Source organism: Doryrhamphus excisus, linkage group LG18, assembly GCF_037039965.1.
Source record: "Doryrhamphus excisus strain RoL-2023G ecotype Guam linkage group LG18, RoL_Dexc_Guam_v1.1, whole genome shotgun sequence".
Taxonomy (NCBI): Eukaryota; Metazoa; Chordata; class Actinopteri; order Syngnathiformes; family Syngnathidae; genus Doryrhamphus; species Doryrhamphus excisus.
The window spans coordinates 8,369,121-8,392,273 of NC_136374.1; the positions used below are offsets into that span (position 1 = coordinate 8,369,121).

At 41.2% G+C, this 23,153-nt stretch overlaps 1 protein-coding gene across 2 annotated transcripts in view; it reads left to right on the top strand.

Moving 5' to 3' along the window:
• Positions 1–2,635: 2,635 nt before the first annotated feature.
• Positions 2,636–23,153, top strand: part of gli1 (GLI family zinc finger 1) — a 58,153-nt gene continuing 37,635 nt past the window's right edge. For both annotated transcript variants that reach the window (XM_058054941.2, XM_058054943.2), the window contains exon 1: positions 2,636–2,928. The gene's annotated coding sequence lies outside the window, so the exon portion shown is untranslated. The remainder of the gene's footprint in view (positions 2,929–23,153) is intronic.

A 23,153-nucleotide genomic window follows, 5' to 3' on the forward strand; every position in this document is an offset into this window, starting at 1 on the left:
GCCCACGCAGCCATCCACTATAGGGGACTTGAATAGAGGCACTGAGAGCAAAAAAATACGGTATGTACAATGCTTGTTAGCATTTGTCAGCATTGTTAGCATTGTGTCATGTCTGAACCGCAGTATATTCCATTCAAACATAGTCATAGTAATATAAAAATCATTAATCATCTTCTAATAACAGTTAAAAGGGCCGACTGCACACAAACCAAAAGCATCTAACTTTTCCAAGCAATTCAATTGAAGAAGATATAAAGCATGGAAACCAGGCTCAAGATGGATCCATAGCAACACAGTGGAGCGCTTCTTATTGATCTCAGCTGAGGAACTGAAATAACAGAAAGACACAGACAGCCAATAGAAACAAATAGACAGCGTTACATAAGGAGCCTGGACGCCACAATGGCGCTTTGTCATTCCTCTTGTTGGTGTGGAGCATGGATTCATTGGTGATATGATGGTCCACTGCAACACAAGGCTGCCAAAGAGAATGGAGGACTTCAACTAATTAGTCTAATTAGCCAAACCGAGGCCACACATAGTGTCTCTGGGGCCTGTGAATGTGGAAACCACACTTTGGACAACAATCTGACAAAGCTATGAAGAAAAACAACATGCCCCGGCACAAAGAAATGAAAACATCACTTGGCAACAATGCGAGTGGACTGTAACGCCGGGCTCACACGGTAGAGACTGCTGCGAGATTTGCTCCAGCTGCGTTTTGCAAATTGCAAACCGTGACACAGGAACAAGTTTCAGTTTGGTATGGCATTTTGGGGGTCCGGGTCGCGGGGGCAGCAGTCTTAGTAGGGAAGCCCAGACTTCCCAGTCCCCGGCCACCTCCTCCAGCTCCACCGGGAGGACACCAAGGCGTTCCCAGGCCAGCTGTGAGACATAATCCCTCCAGCGTGTCCTAGGTCTGCCCCGGGACCTTTTCCCGGCTGGACATGCCCGGAACACCTCACCAGGGAGGCGTCCAGGAGGCATCTGGACTAGATGCCCGAGCCACCTCAACTGACTCCTCTCGATCGAGAAAACCCACGCATGCACGGGGACAACATGCAAACTCCTTCAGTTGAGTTGTCATTGACTAATATTGAAATTTGTTCAATATTAGCACAAATATAAAGTATTTAGTGGATAGGGGCCACACAGTTAGGAGACCCGGGTTCGATTCCCCGATTCGTGCATCTCTGTGTGGAGTTTGCATGTTCTCCCCGTGCATGCGTAGGTTTTCTCCGGGTACTCCGGTTTCCTCCCACATTCCAAAAACATGCTAGGTTAATTGGCGACTCCAAATTGTCCATAGGTATGAATGTGAGTGTGAATGGTTGTTTGTCTATATGTGCCCTGGGATAGGCTCCAGCAGGTTAGGTTGGTTCGTTCCTCATTAATCCTTGTTAACTAACCTTGTGTATTTTATTGTAAAGCATAGGTGGTCAAACTATGGCCCAGGGGCCACATGCGGCCCACCAAGCATTTGAATCTGGCCCGCCAGTTGCTTTCTAAGTATTTCAACTTTAAACATACAAACTGGCAACATGACTTGCAAGTCGGATGTCTTCATTCATTCATTCATTTTCTACCGCTTTTCCCTCATGAGAGTCGTGGGGGTGCTGGAGCCTATCCCAGCTGTCTTCGGGCAAGAGGCGGGGTACACCCTGGACTGGTCACCAGCCAATCACAGGGCACATATAGACAAACAACCATTCACACTCACATTCATACCTATGGACAATTTGGAGTCACCAATTAACCTAGCATGTTTTTGGAATGTGGGAGGAAACCGGAGTACCCGGAGAAAACCCACGCATGCACGGGGAGAACATGCAAACTCCACACAGAGATGACCGAGGGTGGAGTCGGATGTCTTATTTAGTAAAAAAAAAAAAAAAAAAACTGTAAAATAAATGACATAGTTTGATGTGGTCTGATGTTTAAAGTGCTCCTGAAAAAAGGGACATGAGAACATACAGCTGATAGTAACATTTTTACAGATAAAATATGACAAATAATTCAAGGAAAATTATAATCATAAAATAGTATGTGTGTGTGTGTGTGTTAAATATATGTTCTGGCCCCCCCAGACAATTTTGTTAACTCAATGTAGCCCACGAGTCAAAATATTTGCCCACCCTTGTTGTTAAAGTGTTACGGACGAGACTATTTGTGGCCACGGTGAGGATCTGGCAACATAAATCCAGTCCAGGTTTTGCGGTGGATCCTGGAGCATCCCAACATGCAGGCATGCGTGCAGGCAAGCCACACACGCTGAGGAGGGAATTTACAACTTTAGAAAAGATTCCCGAAAAGACAGGAAAATATAACATTCACCTTCCTCACGAGAGTCTGCCTGATGGGAACATTGAAGCACACTTTTTTTTGATTTATGAGCACTTCCATGTGAAGAAAATGAAGTTCCCTTTAAAATAAATATGTGTGGATTCAAATGGAAGGATGGAGCAGAATAAAGTTAAAATTGAGGTTTGAAGAGAAAACGAAGCAGCATCGTCTGTCTTTTTTTTTCCTCCTCAAGAAAAACAAAAAGTGAACTTCCTGTTTCGGGGTGGTCCACACAGACTGGAGAGGAGGGAGAGAGAGAGGGGGGGGGGTGCGCATTACGCATTTGGAGGGCAGAGCAAGCAACTTGCGGGACTCCCTTGTTGCCGAACATGGGCTCCTTCTTTTACTTCGCTTAAAGTTGACTTCTAAAGTGTACCAAGGAGGAAAAGAAGCACTTAAAAAAAAGAGGGTGCGTTGAAGAAAGAACCGGGACATCTCGCATCCACTTCGAGCAAAAGACAAGACGAGAGAAAGCAAAAGAGGAAAGAGAAAAGGCATCTTTCTGTTTTTGGAATCTACAACTTTGGCAAACCTTGGACCATTCCAGCTCTTCCAAGGACTTTAGGAAGTTTGATGCAGGCTGAGGTAAGTGGAATGTCCTTCCAACTTCACGGCTACACATGTGTTGCCATCACCTCATTCAGTCTAATGGCTCATTTCCAGTGACGAGGATGGGATAGCTAGCATAAAGTGGGCTCATTTCTTATAAGAAGACAGGCAGTGTCTCTGTCCACACACACACACACACACACACACTCACACAGGGTGTAAAATCATCTGGTTCCAACAGCTGTTCCTTGTAACCTGAAATACTTGAGGTGCCAAGATCATTCCCAAATGTGTGTGTGTGTGTGTGTGTTTTACCAATACTGAAGATGTGCACAACTGTTTGTAAAAGCCTGTTTGAACAGGGACTTGAATCTAATCTAATGTGGACGGATTAGGTCTCCATGCATTCATTTGGAGTATGGACTGAAGAGCGTCAATAGAGCTGGCACACACACACTTTATTACAGACTAGAGTGCTAAACACTCACAAGCATAGACAACTCATTTATCTTACGAAGAAAAGGTGTACATTTTTGCAGCAGTGGAAGTGGAAAGGCTCCAAAAACAATTAGTTCTTTACCATGAAAAACAATAGAAGTAGAATGGAATTCATCTGTTCCAGGGTCAAACCGTGGCCACCGTGGACTCTTAAGGTATTGTTCTAAGTCGGGAGAGGGGGGGGCAGTTTTTATTGGCCGGCAACTCACTGTAAAACTACAACAAAAATGAAAAAATACCAAAATTAAGTTGGGCCAGAAGTCAAATATTACAAGGACAAAATCAAAATATTATGGGAATAAAGTCAGAAAATTTACAAGAAGAAAGTTGAAAAAACAACACAAAAATTAAGAAATTATACAAAAATAAAGTCAAAATATTAAGAGACAAATTGTTTACATTTTTCAACAATAAAGTCATAATTTTTGGAAAACTAGGTTCGGAGAAAACATATAATTATTGTGGCAATAGAGTCAAAATATGATGGGAATAAATTGATGGTATCATTAATTTTCTCCCGCTTATCCTCACGAGGGGGTGCTGGAGCCTATCCCAGCTGTCTTCGGGCGAGAGGCGGGGTACACCCTGGACTGGTGGCCAGCCAATCACAGGGCACATATAGACAAACAACCATTCACACTCACATTCATACCTATGGACAATTTGGAGTCGCCAATTAACCTAGCATGTTTTTGGAATGTGGGAGGAAACCGGAGTACAAGGAGAAAACCCACGTACAGATTCAACATGGAAATTCCACTCAGAGATGCCCGTGGGTGGAATCGAACCCGGGTCTCCTAGCTGTGTCACCTGCGTGCTAACCACTCGGGATTGGGACTGGCTTTCTCAACTGATGTATTTTGAAGATCTGATCTCCACGAGATCGGGCCAATCCGGTTGCCAAACTCTGGGCCGCACTCCAACCTGGTAGGTGTGGTAATGTGCCTCAAAACTGGTTGCCACCCGACTCTCGCCACCCGCCAAGAGAAGAAGAGGCAACACTACCATGCAGTCCGCATGTCCGCGGTGTACCGTAGTGACGTTAGTTTCATGTTGGACGTTGGATATTTGGTTGAGTCGCTACAGTGGTAGTTCCCTCTCACTCTGCCAGGACTGCTGTGTCATGATGGTGGTTGTTTATACTAGGGGCCGTCAATAAATTACTATTGCTCTGAAGAGAGTATTATAGATATTCTATTATGGCATTCTAATATTTTGCATGCCCACTTTTTTCAATGGTATCTTTCATTGGCTGGACTTTTATTGGATCTTTAATGGGGTAAGGGACCCGACTCGCAGAGGTTGGTTACCAAAATATTTGCCGCGATTGGCTGGCGACCAGTCCATGGTGCGCCCTGCCTCTTGCCTGAAGTCAGCTGGGATAGGCTCCATCATACCCCCGCGACCCTAATGAGGTTAAGCGGCAAAGAAAAAAAATCTACAGAAAACTCATTCACCATAACTTAGTCATAATTTATCAATACGTCATAATACTTCATAATAAAAATCTATGATAGTTAGTAGAGATAAGGGAAGAGTTCTAGAACCGAATCTAATATAATAATGAAACATTTTTAATGCATGCAAATGTTGATCCAAAATCGGATAACGTCAATGTCAATCTTGCAGGGGCATGGTGGTGAGCCATGTGTCAAAATAATAATTTGCTGTTAGTCCTCTAACCCCCCCCCCCCCCCCCCCCCCCCCCAAAAAAGACGTTAATCCCCTCAATCTTTAATTCTTGGAATTTGGGAGGAAGCCAGAGTACCCGGAGAGAAACCACGTACGGGAGGAACATGAGATGTTCCAACTGAGATACGAACCCACGATCAATTCCAGCTTTCAGGCATTTATTGTTGCCTTTATTGTTTATAAATTGGATATTTGTGTAGTTAGAGCATAGAAAACCTGTATACAACCTTCTAAATATTTTTTTTTAAATAATGAACACCCTCGAGACATGCCATAACACCCATATAGTCGAATTTACAACATTGCAAACACAATAGGACAAAATAAAACATATAAGACATAAATAAGTGTGTGTTGCTCTAAATTTGTTGCGGTATAAGGGAAGCTGAGGGATCTGACAAACAGGAAGTGACATTAGGAATTGGATTCTAGCTTGACGTGGGTTACAACCGCTTAGTTTAGCCTATGTTAGCGATTATTGGGTCTGTTGTGAGATCATTCAAACCTGCAATAAAAACCTGTTGTTCTGGTGAGCATATCAATTAACCAGTCAATCAATTATTTGATCAAGTTTTCAACATTCTCTAATTTCAACTTCTAAAATGTGAATATTTTTTAATTTCCTTAGTCATCCATGAAAGCTGTTGTCTTTGTGTTTTAGGCAAAACAAGATATTTACACACATTGTTAATAATTAATTTTGGCTTTATTCCCATAATATTTCACTTCATTCTCATAATACAACTTTTGTGCATCTAAATTTCCCCAAAATTCCAACTGTATTTGTTGTTTTGTTTATTTGTCCTAATGCTACAACTCTTAAAAAAAAGGATGGTTAGCTGCAGGCCTCGTTTAACGATGACACAGGAGTGAAGCGGTCTTTTTGTCATGGTTGTCATGGACTTTTTGCTGATCAAGGTTGGGACGGGAGTGCACTTGTCCTTTGGCCACCAGTGAAAAGCTCTGTGGGGGGGTTCCTCACCCTGCCTGCTCTTTATCAAGCGTGTTAAGGCCAAAAGGCTCCTTAATGGGGAATTGTCTTAAACAAATAGTGCACACAGGAAGGACTTGTCTTCCTATTAGCAGCCACGGGAGAGACTTTATCACCACCAAGATAAGTCTTTATCAGCATGAATACAGTGCGTTTTTAATGAGGAGATCATTTGTGCGTTTAAGGTGTGATAGATAGATGGATACAGGAAGTTGTTATTCCGACACCGGGTCACATGACCTTGCCTTAGAGGCAGGCAGCAACAAGTGGTGTGTTTTTGTCCAGATTCCATTTTGGTCCGCTCAGCAAGAAACATGTGTCACGTGATGCCTGCAATCCTATACACACACACACACACCACACACACACTTCTTCCTCTTCCCACCTTCCAGAAAGAGAGGTGGGGGGGAGGGGCAGGGAGAGAGACCACCCTCACTGGGATCACAGCCCCTCAATCAGGGCCTTTCACACCCTGTGAACCTGAAACAATCAGGCTTTAATAGCAGCTGTCTGGAAAGAAGCACAGGAGATGCTCCACAAGCTACGTTTTTTTTCTTCAGTTGTTGTTGTTACGATAGATACTATGGTTTTCCTGAGACTACTTTTTTTTTAGTCGAACATCTTGCAACTCTGAATCGGAGCAAAATCTTTGGGAAAACAACTCCTAACATGTACAAAAAGTCAATATCAGTGTTTCCTAGATGACTTCAATCTGTTTTGGAGGATGAAAATCATCGTTCTTCTGTCGCCTCAACAGTGCTTTGACATGTGAGAGCCTGTCTCCACTAGACGCATGTGGAGGTTTTTGTAATATGCAAATACTTGCCTTTCGGGACCGCTTGTGTTTGATTAGCGAGCAAATGCATGACGCAAAGAAACACTTCCTGTCTTTCACTTTCAATTGGTACACCTATTAAGTTCTCTGGCAGACCACGTGCGTATGGTGTGTGTTAAGGAGCAGCGTTACAATGCATCCCCACCGCTTCGGTCCCAATTTATGACGAAGGGTGCATAGCAGGTCGTGCCAAATCTAATTCCACATAATTTGTGGAATTTATGTATGCGAACTACTGAGGACGAAGACACACAAAGTCAGGTTTGTTGATGTCTGAGATGGTATCACATAAGAAAGACTCTAAACAAATAAAAAGCACACTTGTCGTGACAGTTCTTAAGATACTTCCTGTAGCTTGAACTCATTCCCGGTTGCATTTTTATATCTCATACAGTAGCCCTTCATCTGTCGTGGTTAATTCGTTTTGTGAGTGATGAGTGAATTTAAACAAAGTGAGATATCTTATTGATAAATTAAATATTTTCATAGTTTGAGGATAGAAATGCTATTTAGGACCTTCTAAATACCAGTTTTAATATTATTAGAGCCTTCCAGACTTTAAATAACACCCCTATAGTCACCTTTACACTCCTATTACCCAATATGGTTGACATAATAAGAAAATGACATTTAAGACTATATAATAAATAAGAGACTAGATAATAAAATTCAAAGACGAGAGAATAGATAAACTCATGCTTGTGTGTGTTGCAATAAATGTTTTCCATACGTCTGGACAGGAAGTGACATCGGGAGTTCAGAGTTGAGTTTTAGCTAGGTGTGGGTGTTAGGGATTATGGTTCCTGTTTGAGATCATTCAACCTGGAAGTAAAAGCCTGTTGCTCAGGTCATCAGGTCTGATGCTTGTGTGTCTTACCCGACATTACAGTAACACTACTGACACCTAGTGACCACCGTATGATTCTACATATTATTACTAGAAATGCTCTGGGTTTTATGCTGCCGATTCCGATCATCCGTGAATGAGAAGATGACCAGTCACATGGATTAACCGTGCATTTTTTTAATGACATACGTTTAATTACATACTACTTTATGTACGTACTAAGCACAAACAGGCGTAAAGTTTAAATTATGTGATAGCATCACCATGATAAAGCTGGACACACTATGTCTTTATGTCCACACACCAATAGTGTTTTGAGGACAAGACATGCAGAATAATGAAACATGAACATGTGATATCCACTTCCCCATGGGACAAAAACAAGCTCCAAACTAACTGCATTGCGGTTAGCATTTGGTGTCCGAAAACCAGAAGCTAGGCAGATAACTCTAGCTAGCTGCAATGGAAAGTATGACCAGTGACAGACAGGCAAAATGTGTAAACAAACATGCAAGAATAGTCAGTAGGTTTGGTAAGGGACTGCTCAAACACACGGGCATTGATTAGCATAGCCTGTGGCAACCGTACGTAACGCAGCAAACATGTAGGATTTGCCGCCGTACCCCGATTGGCTTTGAAAGGTGTTTAGCGCAAATCGCATATTTTTTATGGAAATTGTCCGTTATTGATCAATAGCCAATTGATCTGAGCATTCCTAATTATTACGTCTTTGAATGTGTCTTTCAATGCCTTGTATTTTACTTCATGGAACCATTTTTTGGCTTGAAAATAACCATGAAAGGACATGATTTATTACTTAATATTTGTATATATTTTAAATCAGGTTCACCTAAAAGAGCAGTTAATAAGACTCGAGCAAGTGCCACATTTCTGTCAGATTGTGTTTAAAATAGTAATTCATGAGATTTCATATTTTTAACGCCATTACTCCCTACGCTAATGATAGCGGCCACCTTTCGTAATAGAAATAAACAGAAGACATGTAATAATCCAAAAAGGCAGTAAATACAAGTCCGCCCTAAATGGTGTTGTCCAGTTGTGTTCATTGTGTGTCGCTAAGTGACGATGCAGTGATGACTCAGCGTCCTTGCGGCTGATAGAACGCACAGAAGACGTTGTGTTTATGATTTCACCCCGGGTTGCCATAGCCACAAATCTTCATAATTACAACACAGCGTCACCCTTCACACCACCTGTGTCGCTCTGACATCAGGAAAAGGGCAAAAAAAAAAAAATAATAATGTTGAAAGTTTTATAGGAACACACAAGCGAGATGGAAGTTGTATGCGAGGAGACGCTGCCACTGACGTCGCGTGTGTTCCTCCCCGCTCCAACAAGCCTGTTATCTGAGAGGAGATAACATCGTAACGTCTTGGACTTGGCAGCTCTCCTTGGCATACCTCCTCTTTAAATGTACACACAAAGTATCGTATTCCTCAAAAATGGAGACACGTACTGGATGGAGATATAACGGAAGATGCATACTTAAAAATGTTCTATCTCCATTTGCACCAACATTTTTGTTGTTGTTGGTTGACACAGCCCTCCACTTTTCTGCTCATTGTCTCCTAGTTTTCCACAAGTGAAATGACAAATAAAGTTGACTAGATCAAATACCACAACAGAAAGTGCGTCCATCTTGGCATGAATGATTTACCACCGCCCGCCGCAGCCAAATGCAGGCCCGGGAAAGTCAGCGATATGCCAGCATGAATCTGCCAAAGGGGGTCAAAGTGCGTCGTATTTATCACGACGACTGACACACTGGAAGTGACAGACTTTCTGCAGGCTTTAATCCGACTTCAGGCTCCACTCGGAATGTCGCAGGCTCGCCGGGATGGTTCCGGCGGAACTCGACACCCACAGATGATGTTTTCATTCCTCTTGATGATTTAGATCGCTGATTCTCAAACTGTGGTACCGGTACCATTGGTGCTACACGGGGTGTATTAAGTGGCCGGTAGGATCAGTGTTGGGAATAATGGCGTTAGAAAATATCTGAATGATTTTAAATTGGCCCATTTTATTTTTCATAAAGAATGCATTAGAATGTAGGGGCATGTTGATGAACCACAGCTCCCTAGTGCCAGCAGTGCTCGTGCAGCCCCAGATAATACACAATTATTTTTTCACTTTACACTTATAATATATCGTTTGCTGACATTTTGTATTTCAATTTTACTCACATTGTTCATTTGTGGTGAAAAGAGGGAAGGAGTTTGTGCAGTGTTAAAATAAGGATTATAAATAAATACTTGCATCCATCCGTCCATATATATATACATAAATACAATATAAATACAGTGTACAGTAGTCCCTTGTTTATTCAAGTTAATTGGTTACACACCCAATAATTTAATTTCCACAAAGTAGGATATATAAATGGAATATTTTCGCAGTTACAGGATAGAAAACCGGTTTACGACCTTTTAAATACCGTTTTTAATATGATTAGAACATTCTAGACATCTGTATACTCGTATTACCCAATATAGTAGACATAACAACAGTCATGTCTTGGCTTGTGGTGATGTGGCGACGACCTCAGTATGCCGAAAGCCAGAACCAATTGCAAGTAAAATGTATAATTTATGAATAATTTCTTCAGGGATTTAACTAAGGCAGGTTTGCAGTAGCGTATTAAGCTCAAACTATAATGAAACGACAAACTAAGAAACGGTTATTGGAGAAATGGAGGTCGATCAGATCTTGAGAGTTGCTGCTACAAGCATTCCAACTTTTCTGGAGTACTTACTACCTCCTGTGTCTACATACTGTACACACAGTGGTACTACTGTAAACCAGGAGTGTCCGAACTGGATATGGACCCAATTTTGGTAAACCAAGCCATGCGGGTATGCTAGTAAGTTGTAAATATTTAAAGGAAAACTATATCTCAACTATAGGCAACAAAGTGTATTATTACTTTTTCTCCACTGTGTCTTTATTCACATAATATGTTGACTTTATTCTTGTAATGTCTAATTGCAATGTTGCAAAAACATTGATCTCACAGTTAGGAGACCAGGGTTCAATTCCACCCTCGGCCATCTGTGTGTGGAGTTTGCCTGTTCACCCCGTGCATGCGTGGGTTTTCTCCGGGTACTCCGGTTTCCTCCCACATTCCAAAAACATGCTAGGTTAATTGTTGACTCCAAATTGTCCATAGGTATGAATGTGAGTGTGAATGGTTGTTTGTCTATATGTGCCCTGTGATTGGCTGGCCACCAGTCCAGGGTGTACCCCGCCTCTCGCCCGAAGACAGCTGGGATAGGCTCCAGCACCCCCGCGACCCTCGTGAGGAAAAGCGGTAGAAAATGAATGAATGAATGAATGATTTTATAATATTAAAATTATGACTTTAGCGTAATATTTGTCAATTACTTAACTTTTAATTTTTTTGAATTTTCTTCTTTATTTGTTTTTTATTACAAAAAATAAACAGTCGTGGGACACAAAAAAAGCCCACTTTGGACACCCTTGTAGTATACCCTCGTGAGCAACACTCGTGTCGACATCTCCTCTACTCCATTCATATCCAACTGAACCTGCACGACAGTGCAATTATCGCGTGTCACCATCCAGTCAAGCGACACACAAAATTTGTGCATGTGAAGGTTTCCAGGAAGTTGAACAACTTTTCATCGCTGCGGCGCCGACGAGGATCAATAAACGGGAGTTTCATTGATTGACCAATGAGAAGACAGGATGCTAATCATTACGCTATACTTGCTAACGCTATACTTTTAAAGTAAAAGACAGATGCATGGGAACTCGGTAGTGCCAGGGTCAAGTCAAGTTTACATTGATTTACATGTAAGTTTATCTTCAATACTAGTAAGATGTAGTACTCGCAAGAGTACTATAGACAGGAAGAGGCTGGACAAACTGATAAAGAAGGTCAGCTTTGTCCTGGGATGTCCTCTGGAACAGGTGGAGGAGGGCAAGAGGACGATGATGAACAAAGACCCCCGCCCCCCCACACACACACACTAAGTGTGTTGTAGTAGTGACAGAATGATCCATCCAAAGTGTGTGAAGGAGAGATATTACAGGTCTCTCCTTCCTGCAGCTGTCAAACTCTACAATAACTGCTCCAAAAGATCTTGTAGAATAACCGTGCAATAAACCATGCAATAAACAAGTGCAATAACCGTGAAATAGTGTAAACCTGTGACTAAACAGTGTAAGGGGAGCTTGTACTTTCGCTGCTGTAAACCTGAAATTCTTTCTTGTGGGACTAATAAAGACATATCTTATCCTTCTCTGAACTACTTTGATGCCCCCCGAATTCCCTCCAGATTTGTTAGCCAATCAAAATCACAGGAGACAAACACATCACTCACCGGTGTCGCCGGTGCCAATCGTTGCCTTCCGTGTGCATGGTTTGCTACGTCGTTTGTCGCCTCCTGTGGAAAGGAGAACAACCATCTTTAACACTTTAACCCATCAAATTTGGGTGTTGTGAAACTTTTGAACAGTAGTGTAATATACAGTATGTACACTAAAGAGTGGAGTAGTTTTTTTGTGTAGATCAGGTAATGTATCGCTCACGTTTAATAAATGCAATGTATTGCTTAATATTCATTAACAGTGGGCATAATCTGTGTTATTGCGTGATACAGTATATAAATGACACATTTGTGTTGTGAAATTGGCTGTATATGTTTTTGTGTGCAAAAGAATGTATGAAATTTAGAGTCCTGTCCGTTGAAGATGCCATAGGAATGTTGTTGGTGACATGACATGAAGTTTACGGCTAAAAGAATACAATAAAATGCAATGATTGGCCCTGGATGAAAAAGAACATTCAATTATTTTATTAACCGTGGTAGTTTTTGGAAAGGGAAGAAGCAAAAAAGCATGGACAGTGAGAACGAGGAGATACACGATGTTTTAAATCCTCTCAAATTTATGCCCATGGGCCGCTTCTTGGGTGGGCTGCAGGGAGGGCGGCGCTGGAGCCAAAAGCGAGGGGAAAGTTGCCGACTGCTCCAGACTGCTGGCCTCGCTGCTCCTCTGGAGCTGAGCTTTTTCCTGCTGGAACACATTTCCAAGTCAACCGTTCCCGACTTGGCCGCCCTGCGTCGGCCCCGCCTGACTGCTGCACACTTGGCTTCACTTTCTGACACTTTTTTTTTTTTCACCAAACATGTTTTTCCACACTTGTTTAACACTAGTATCTCTTTTACCCGCTTTTCAATGAGGACATTATACGATTGACACTTTGGGTTTGATTGCTTGGCTCCTGCCAGTTGGTATGTCTTTAGCCAGCAGCATGGATCAGATAAGACATCATTGTGGCTCCTTCTGGATTTGCTGACTGTAACCACTGTTTGTTTTGCTCGGGCCCTCGTCTAGATTTTAGATTAGAGGAAGAAGAGCAGCAATAAGTTTTAGGCGGTCCATTCTTTAAATGTGCTGAACAGCCCGTGTTTTTCTGTTACTGCTTTGAAAAACCTCAATTTTAAAACGTCACATTACCCTAATATTAAGGAATGGTCAATATGACATTATTGTAGTGGAAAATGATACAATTTACGTAACTGGTGGAAGGCAGTTAACTCATTCGAAGGCTGTCCCACTCTGTAGCGGCCATGACTTTGAGTGATTTTTCAAGGCACACAGAATATTGTGTTCTTGGACTCTATAGCCATGGTAGATGGCAAAAGAAAGATTAGAATGATTAGGACATCTGGAAAACCTGGGTTCCATTCTCCGCTGGGTCATCTCTGTGAGGAGTTTGCATGTTCTCCCTGTGTGTGTGTGGGTTTTCTTTGTTTTCCTCCAAAACATGCTAGGTTAATTGGCGACTCCAAATTGTCCATAGGTATGAATGTGAGTGTGAATGGTTGTTTGTCTATATGTGCCCTGTGATTGGCTGGCGGCCAGTCCAGGCCTGAAGACAGCTGGGATAAGCTCCAGCCAAAACCAAATTACCACCGCTGTAGAAAACTGCTGTAGAAAAGCTAAAATGCTAAAGCTACTTACCATGGACAGATGTCTTCAAGTAACCGCTTTTCTTGACAAACTTTGGGCTATCCAGTCTCTACTTCTAGATTGGATTTGGGATCCAAAAGCGGACATTTTAAAAAGATAAATCACCATTTACTATCAACTAATATGATAGTGGTGGGTGGAATAAACTGAAACCAATCGTTTTTGCAGGAAGCACGAAATCAAAAGAAGTATAGTTGGAATAGGTGCAACTTCTGGAAGATCTAGAAAGCTTTTTTTGCTTGTTAACATGTGTAGCTGCTCTATAGGAGTCCACAACTCAATACAACAATACAGGGCCCAAACATTTGCATAATCGGTCCCCTTTTAAGCCTTTCAAATTCATTGACCGGAGCTATGGAAATAGATAAAATGTATATGGAAGATTAATACACTTTAATATCTATCTGCAGACAAAATGTCATTAAAATGCAATGGGCCGTTTTGGTTTTTTTGCCTGGAAATACTACATGTCACTTTTGCATTGTGGTTAGTGTGGGGTGAAAAGGAATATATAGTGTGCTGCAGTACAGCATTTTGAGGCATATACATTTAAAATATGATACTTGACTTTCTTCACTGGACTTTTTGATTATCAGAAACACGTAATTGGCTACTCTGTTGACATTTAAAACAGCTTAAGTTATTAAATGTTTCGTAGTACGGTGGTCCATGGGTTGATCACAGCTTTTGTTTGGACTACAATATACGCTAGTGTACTCCACGCTAACCACAATGCAAAAATATTTTTTGTCTGCATATATTGTAGATTAATTTTCCTTATACGGTTCATCTTCTTCCATAGCTCCGGTCCATAAACTTGGACGGCTTTAAGTTGTACAAAATTTTCCAAGCACGAATTGTCTCAATGTGGTCCAACACTCAATACAAATACGATATAAAATGGAAGATGAAGAGGTAATCTAGCTAACAAACATGTATACGAATGAAAATGCACCTGATCATATGAAAAAAAAAATCACAGTCAGATTTTTTGTTGCTAAAATACAGGTTTTATAACATTGCTACTCAAAGCTAACAGCTGCTCCCGAGTGTAAACAAGCAGCTAGCTACAAACAAGATGAATATCTATAGCTGCACACTTGCTTAAAAAAAGAAAGTAATAAATAAAGCACAATTAAAAACTAAAAACGCCACAGAAAATACAGAGCTGCCATAACTAGCTTACACGCAGGCGGCGCCATCTTGAAACATGAGACCTCAGCGTCACATTCAGTCTATATCGATGTGAATGATATGCTTGTTTTTACGTTGAAATAAATATCTATATTTTTAAAATGTTGATAGATCGCCCAGCCCTCGTCTGTCGTCTTCTCTGGCTTTCATTGAAAACCCACTTAAGTGTTGTAAATATTAGCAACGCCAACATTTATCCACCATTGCCTTGATGCTACATCGCTAACGCTAGCAAAACACTGGACTTCAGCCACGGTCATCACATTGACAGCCCGTCAATAGCAGCTGTAACTCCAATTTTAGATTATATATTAACATTTTTTTTCTTTCTGAAGTATATTTTATTTTGAAATACAGATATTTAGAAAATGTGCTTGAAATTAATTTAAATGACGTTTTCTGATATATTCTGAACTGCAAATATCTATTTTTGATTTGTCCTCGACCCACCAGTTGGCTCAACAGCGGTATAAACCACAATAACGTGTTGTGGAAGGACAACAATAAGCGGCCTGGAGGCACTAAAAGTATCAACTTGCGTGAAGTAATTTCCATTCAGTGTGACCAGCTCCAACATTCCAGTCATTTCCGAGCATTTGAAGCCTCAAAAGGTCCGCTGCCCACACATGTGTTTCTTCGTCCCGGCGGACTGGCTTTTTGTGCGTCTGGCGGCTAATTCGCTGTGAAGGTATTACGATTATTGGACGGCTTGTAAACCATTAAGTCTTTATTTACAAGCCAAAGAATAAAAAGGCTGAAGGGGCGCACTGGGTCTCGACACTGGCGCTGACCCCACTGTAAGTCATCTCGGCAAAGCCGCCATCTGGTCCTGTTTGTAGCGCTGCAGACCACTCCCCGATTGCATAATTGTACCTATTAATTACACTAGGAGGGGCCTTCATTTCCTGTGTGAAAGGCTCTTAATTTGATTATAGCGTGTATGTGCTCCAACATAAAACCTCCCCAAAAGTGATCCTTCCCTTTGAGGGCGATGCTACGTTCAGCGCGGAACGAGGCATCGACGTGGCGACAGCAGCTGCCCCGTTTTCAGCTGCTTGTAAGAGTTGTTGGTTCTTGGCCGCTGTTTTTGCCCACACACACACACAGCTCCCCGTAGGTCATACTGCGGCGGGAGAAGATCTCTACAAATGACTGGCTTGCGTGTTACGACTGGACGGACGCAGGTGTGATGGCCGCCGCGGCTAGTATCACACCGCTGAGTAGACCTACTGTGGTTGTGGAATGTGAGTTTTTCTGGAAGGTGAAATCCTAGCATGGATTGACATTTAATGAATGCTTTTCTTGACAAACTTTGGACTATCCAGTCTCTACTTCTAGATTGGATTTGGGATCCAAAAGCGGACATTTTAAAAAGATAAATCACCATTTACTATCAACTCCTATAAAGTTGGTTTCGGCAGCTAGCGGCACAACACCAGAACTCCGTGGTGGGTGGAATAAACTGAATAAACTTGCAGGAAGCATGAAATCCAAAGAAGTACAGCTGGAATAGGTGCAGCTTCTGGAAGATCTAGAAAGCTTTTTTTTTTGCTTGTTAACGTGTGTAGCTGCTCTATAGGAGTCCACAACTCAATACAACAACAATTAGCATAATCGGTCCCCTTTTAAGCCTTTCAAATTCATTGACCGGAGCTATGGTTTTCAATTTGATGTAATATCTCACAAACAACTTTATACAGTAATCCCTTGCTACTCACGGTTCAAATTTCATGCCTTCGAAATATATTAATTCATAAATCATGCTGGTCAAATACAGCCTGTTATTGGTGGATATTTAAGCAAATTGGATATAGTTTTTGCATATTTTAAGCATTTCCAAGCCTTAAAATGGCTAAAATACAAACATAATGCATTGAAAAAACACATTCAAAGATATATGCAGGTATGAGCAATGTTACTGTAATGTTGGGTGGAACACACACAGGTTTGAATGCTGTCCACATTTACAGCCACACACACACACACACACATGTGCACAAGTCTTATTTATGCATTAAATAGCATATTTTCTCTTATTATATCTAGGTACCATATTGGGTGGTATGAAAGTAAAGGTGACTATAGGGGTGTTATATCATGTGTCGAGAGCTCTACTCATGACAAAAAATGTGTTTTGAAGGTCATAAACAAGTTTAGCATACTTACATATCAATTACCCGCAATGAACGGGGGATTACTGGAGTATATAATAATAATATTATTATTAATGATTTGAACATCAAACATATGCTACAGTTGTGTGATTAAGACCAATGCACTTAGCAGCATTCCTTCCGTCCTCAAAGTGCTGATGGTGAAAATGGTCCATAGGTTCCCATGTGGTGAGGTGACCCGCCGCTGCACTCGCCGTGAAGCAAATGTTGTCATGTTGTGTTATATCATGCGTCTGTCACAGCTGTTGTTGTTTCTGCTCCTCCTCCTTCTCCTCTCTCTGTCTTTCTTCCAAAGTGAGGTCCCGTACACCTGCCAGCACAAGTTTGATCTCCTGCTGGTGGTTTTGAGGTGGTGGTGGTGGTGGCGAGTGGGTGGGAGGCGGGGGGGTTGTCAGAGAAGGTGCACGGTACAGTGAAAGGAAGCCACTGTGAGAGTGAGAGCATGGTGGTATCATGGTGGCCATTTATGCTGCACACACACAAAGTCAGCTGAATACACAAAATCAACGGGGGATCCACGCTCACGCTTTTCTTTTCACACTGTGACCTGATAATATTGAAAATGCAAGATGAGAGACAGACAGTGGACCGATAAAACGGATTGATCAATTAAAAATGCATCAATTTCTAAGTTACACTCATGCATGCAATGTAGATGCGTCGTATAATCAGTGCAGGGTTGCCATGATGATAATGACTCTAATTGACTCTAATTGGAGGATCATCTCACTCGCTCTACCAGGGGTGTCCAAAAGTAAAAACTGCTTTAATATAATAAGTCAACATATTAAGAGAAAAAAGTTATAATCTATTTAGAAAAAGTTATAATATTATGAGAATAAAGTAAAAATATTATGAAAATAAATAATTCATAATTACCAGAAAAAAATTGACAAGAATTAATAAATTAATCAATGGAAAAACTGTTGTAAAGTTGGAAGAATAAAGTAACAATATTAAATATTTTAAAAAGTTGTGTTCTAATAAAAAAGTTGCAATTTAACAAAGTAAAAATATTATGAAAATAAATAATTCATAATTACCAGAAGAAAACTGACAAGAATTAATAAACTAATCAATGGAAAAAAAACTGTTGTAAATTTGGAAGAATAAAGTAACAATATTAAATATTTTAAGAAGTTGTGTTCTAATACAAGAGTTGCAATTTAACGAGAATAAACTTGTAATATAATGAGGAAAAAAATCCTTTCATTTGAGGAGTAGAGTTGAAATATTGAAAAATATATAGATTTTACTGTGAACTGTGACTGTTATGTTTTTTTAAAACTTATGACATAGCAACAGGAACCACTTGGGGTTATATTATCGTGCCCAAGGTCATTTTGACGGGGGATCAAACCTGCAACTTTCATGATGCCATAAGTATGTGTTGGCATACATAGTGTTCAAACAATGGATTGTGGTGCCAGCGAGCAACCGCAATTGAAGAGAGAAGGGGAGAATCTGATCTAATAATCACAGCAGTCAATTATTGCAAATGTTGGAGAACAAGCTGTGTGTACAAATAGATCATTTATTGGCGTATCATGTACTAGAAGTACTCAACATAACACAGAGTCAAAGTTATTGTGTGCTTGCTCATGCGTCGAAGAGCCAATGTGATCACACCTCCTGCCAGTTATTAATGACAACAGCCACCTTACATAACAGAAAGTCATCAAACGTCATAAAATAAGCCAGCAGTTTTTGCACAGTGCGGTATTTGAATGACAGTAGTGACTAAACAAGCGTCTCTAAGACTCCATTGTCCTCCAAACCCGATGACACCGCAACAGCTTCCGTACTTTATGACACTTTCCCGACTGCTGATTATTCCCCCAGCAGTTCCCGTTATTCCCATTCAGCTCAGCGACAGGCAGTTGCTGTGCCGTGGCACATTTATGGGCCCTTATTAGGCGGCACCTGTAGTCCATTAAAGGCCCTGCCGACTGCTGACAGTCCCACATACAAGTTGGGTGTCTTTGAGAGCGACACTTGTTTTATTTCAGGAAGGAAGTGGAAATGTGCAACAGTCTCTTCCAACGCTGAAGGAATCATATGTACTCATTCAAAGAGGCACACAAATGTGGTGAGATGAAGACTTTTCAAGTTTTTGCGATTACGTTGGAGTGTCTTTGATGTGGTCAAGTTCTTTCTCTAACAAAACTAGCATAAACTACTGATACTTTCTTGCAGAAGCTCAATGTCTTTAAACGTTTTCACCCAAATTTTGTCTTGGTTCTCATCCACCATTATGTTTATCGTACAATATTGCTGTTGTATTTTACCCTTACATATGTTGAATCTTGGAATTAATATTAATAATAAAGATGTGGACGGATGTTACTCTTAGGACTACACGGCAAACACTAAATAGTTAGCTCACACAATACGTACTACGGTATCCTGTAAGGCACATTCATTCATTCATTCATTTTCTACCGCTTTTTCCTCTCGAGGGTCGCGGGGGGTGCTGGAGCCTATCCCAGTTGTCTTCGGCCGAGAGGCGGGGTACACCCTGGACTGGTCGCCAGCCAATCACAGGGCACATATAGACAAACAACCATTCACACTCACATTCATACCTATGGACAATTTGGAGTCACCAATTAACCTAGCATGTTTTTGGAATGTGGGAGGAAACCGGAGTACCCGGAGAAAACCCACGCATACATGGGGAGAAACTCCACACAGAGATGGCCGAGGGTGGAATTGAACCCTGGTCTCCTAGCTGTGAGGTCTGCGTGCTAACCACTAACCACTTTATGCATTAAATAGCATATTTTCTGTTATTATATTTAGGTACAATATTGGGTCGTATGAAAGTAAAGGTCACTATAGGGGTGTTATATATGTGTCGAGAGCTCTACTAATGACAAAAAATGTGTTTTGAAGGTCATAAACAGGTTTAGCATACTCTAAATACTAAATAATTCTAAATACAACTATAAATAAGGAATTTTATGTATCAATTAGCCGCAATGGGGGGGATTATTGGAGTATATAAAAATAATAATATTATTATTATTAATGATTTACAAAGTATGGTGAATTGTCACATCGGGAGGATTGATGCTTATTGTTATTTACCATCATTTCAAGAGTACTGCAATACTCTAGGACACCATATTTGTTAATATGGCTTGTGCATCCAAGTAATACAGATTTCTTAACATTAAATAAATGATCATTGCCTTAAGTGGATTTATTTTATACATCCTGCCCGTGTCACTACTATATGTTTTGTTTGATGACGGTCATGTTTGTCAAATTTTTCGCCCCCGTAAAAGTGTGCACCTAATTTTGTGCTGATTCAGCGAAACACCCTAAACTTTTAATCGGTAGTTGTATCAAGCTCATTGAGGTGTGTGAGAATTTTCAAGCCAATCTGACTAATAGTAGTGAATTTTGACACATTTCCACTCTTGTGTGTACTGGGTCAGGAGTCATAAAAAAAAATCTTAGCCCAATAGTAAAAATTCCAGGCATTTCTAATTTAATAAGAGTAAATTGTTGGTATTTCTCATCGTAATACTGTTTGCATGCAGTACCAGTTGATAAAAGATCTCCGTCCTGACAGCCCCTCCCCCTCATGGCTCGTCTTGTGTGTTCTAGCTCATGCTTTTGCACTTCCTGTGGGATCAAGCCGAGCCTCAGGGGCAACGGGGCGCTCTGTTTCCAACCACCACTAACGCCGTCTTGCACATGCCGCAGCTTGTTGGGCACACTTTTGCGGGGGCAGGAGACGCACTGTTAAGAGTGTGTGCATGGAAGAGTGTGTGAGCTTTTTGGAGGGGGATTTTCTGGTGAAAATGTGATGATGAAAAATGTCATTTATTGGAGTTTACTGTGTTCCAGGGTTATCTCATGTTGGTTTCACTTGAAATTTAGAATACAGGGGTCTTGGACTCAACTTACCTGGCGGCAGCTGGAGGTCGAGTCTGGGTGATGCTGGGCCGCATTGAGTATTCCCTTCGGGAGGACGTTTTAGAGCAGGGGTCTCAAACACGCAGCCTACGGGCCAAATGTGGCCCGCAGGACACTAGTTTGAGGCCCCCGCCTTGATATGAAAGTTTAATGTTAGTGCAGCCCGCGCAAGTTTGATATGGATGCTGTATGGTATCATGTACCCAGAAAAAAATATTATGTTTGATTAATGTTCATGTTAAAGGTTAAATAACTGTTAATAGTTATCCTCCCTATCTGTGTGGAAGTGGTAAGTTTTTGGCTATTTAGTTCAAAGGAAATAACTTGAAGGCTACTGTTTAGGTCGCTAGCTCTCTAGTTAGCATGTGTCTCAAGACCCTGCAGTTGCGCAATATGTTGTAAATAAAAAGAGTATAAATGTGACTATAGTCGTGTTTTGTCATGTCTACAGGGCTCTAATAATGCTTTGTTCATTTTAATCTGAAAAAAATCATTTGTGTACCCACCAACTATATGTGGTTTCTTAAGTTTTTATTATTATTATTATTATTATTATATTTATTTATTACTGATTGATTGATTTTCTTTATTCTTGATTTGTTTATTTATTTTTCATCTTATTTTGTGCAGAAAAATAAAAATTAAGATATTTGAGAACAGTGGAATGTTTTATCAGAGCTTTTATTGTAGAAAATCAGAACCAAAGCACTGAAAAAGTTTGTATATTTTTCCGTTTTTAATAAATGCGTTTTTTTTTTTTTGTTTGTTTTTTTTTGGAAAACCTGATGCGGCCCAGCCTCGCCCACACCCTAGCTCCAGCTCTCTATTGTCGTGATGGACATCCTGATGTTGTTCTGCACTTTTGTTCCTAATCACATTACAGGAAAAAATCCAAACTCATTTTAAAGTTTGCACAAGTGGTCTGACGTCAGCGCCCTGCTGGCCAACCATCAGGGCGGTCGGTTGATGTGTGGTGGTGTGTGTGTGTGTGTGTGTGTGTGGCTTACCGCTATGTCATTGCCTGCAGCTTTTCTAGTCGCTTGTCACCACTATCTGGACATAAACATTAAATCTATTGAGCACAATACCAATATGACCAATGGCGGTATCGGTAATTCAATTAGTACTTACTGGACGCGAAAACGCAGAATGATTAAAGAGCATTATGTGTTTTTGGACCTTATGTGCTCATGGAAAGCATAAGCAAACAAGCGCAAGCCTCCCAAATCCAACATACCTCCACAGGTCAACAAGCGGGTTGTTTTAACCTCCTTCAAGTGGCGTTTGGGAGCGGGAAGAGAAGAAGAGAGGGGGGGGGGTGAAATTAACAGCGAGAAGATAATTCACTGAACTGTCTCTCCTCTCGGCAAACACACAGTGAAGAGGAAACGTTTTTTAAAGTTGGAGTGCTAGCGCCAGAGCTCTTCTGCTAACTGACCCGGGCCTCTGAAGAGCGACCACATAACAGGCGCCCACAGTGGCTTTTGTGTGCAGGAGGGTCTTTACATAACCCGCATAACCAAGCACATTGTCTAGCAACCAGCCGCTTGCTGAAGGGCCTTGTAAATGGAGGAGGACAAGAGAGGTGGGGGGGGGGGGGGGGTTGTCCGGAGCCCAGACACTATAGTGGAGCTAAGTTGAAAGAGATAGCAGATTTGAACGTATACCTGCTTTGATTCCAACATTTTTATTTTGCTAAAGCTGCATTTCTCCAACGTAAATCATCAACCCCTGAAAGCACGGCCTTCTTCGCCGCCGCCTTCAGTGCTTTGGGTCTTAGCCAGAAATCCCTTGGAACTGCCCAGGATGTTGAGGTATATTTTTCCTCCAGGCTCCCCGAGATTATTTGTCTAAAGGTGTTTTCTTTTTGGGAGAAAAAGCAATGTTTGCTCGTTCATTACGCCATCCACATCACACCCACATCTTTAATAAATCTAATTTGAAGTCTTCGTTTTAGTCCGAATCATTAAGGAGTTTTCTACTGGAGCTACTTAGTAATAATTAACGCTATTTTTCTCGTATTTAGCTTTCACTTCAAGTGCAGCGCTGCTTTCGGTCCGCTCGGCAACACATCATGTAGCA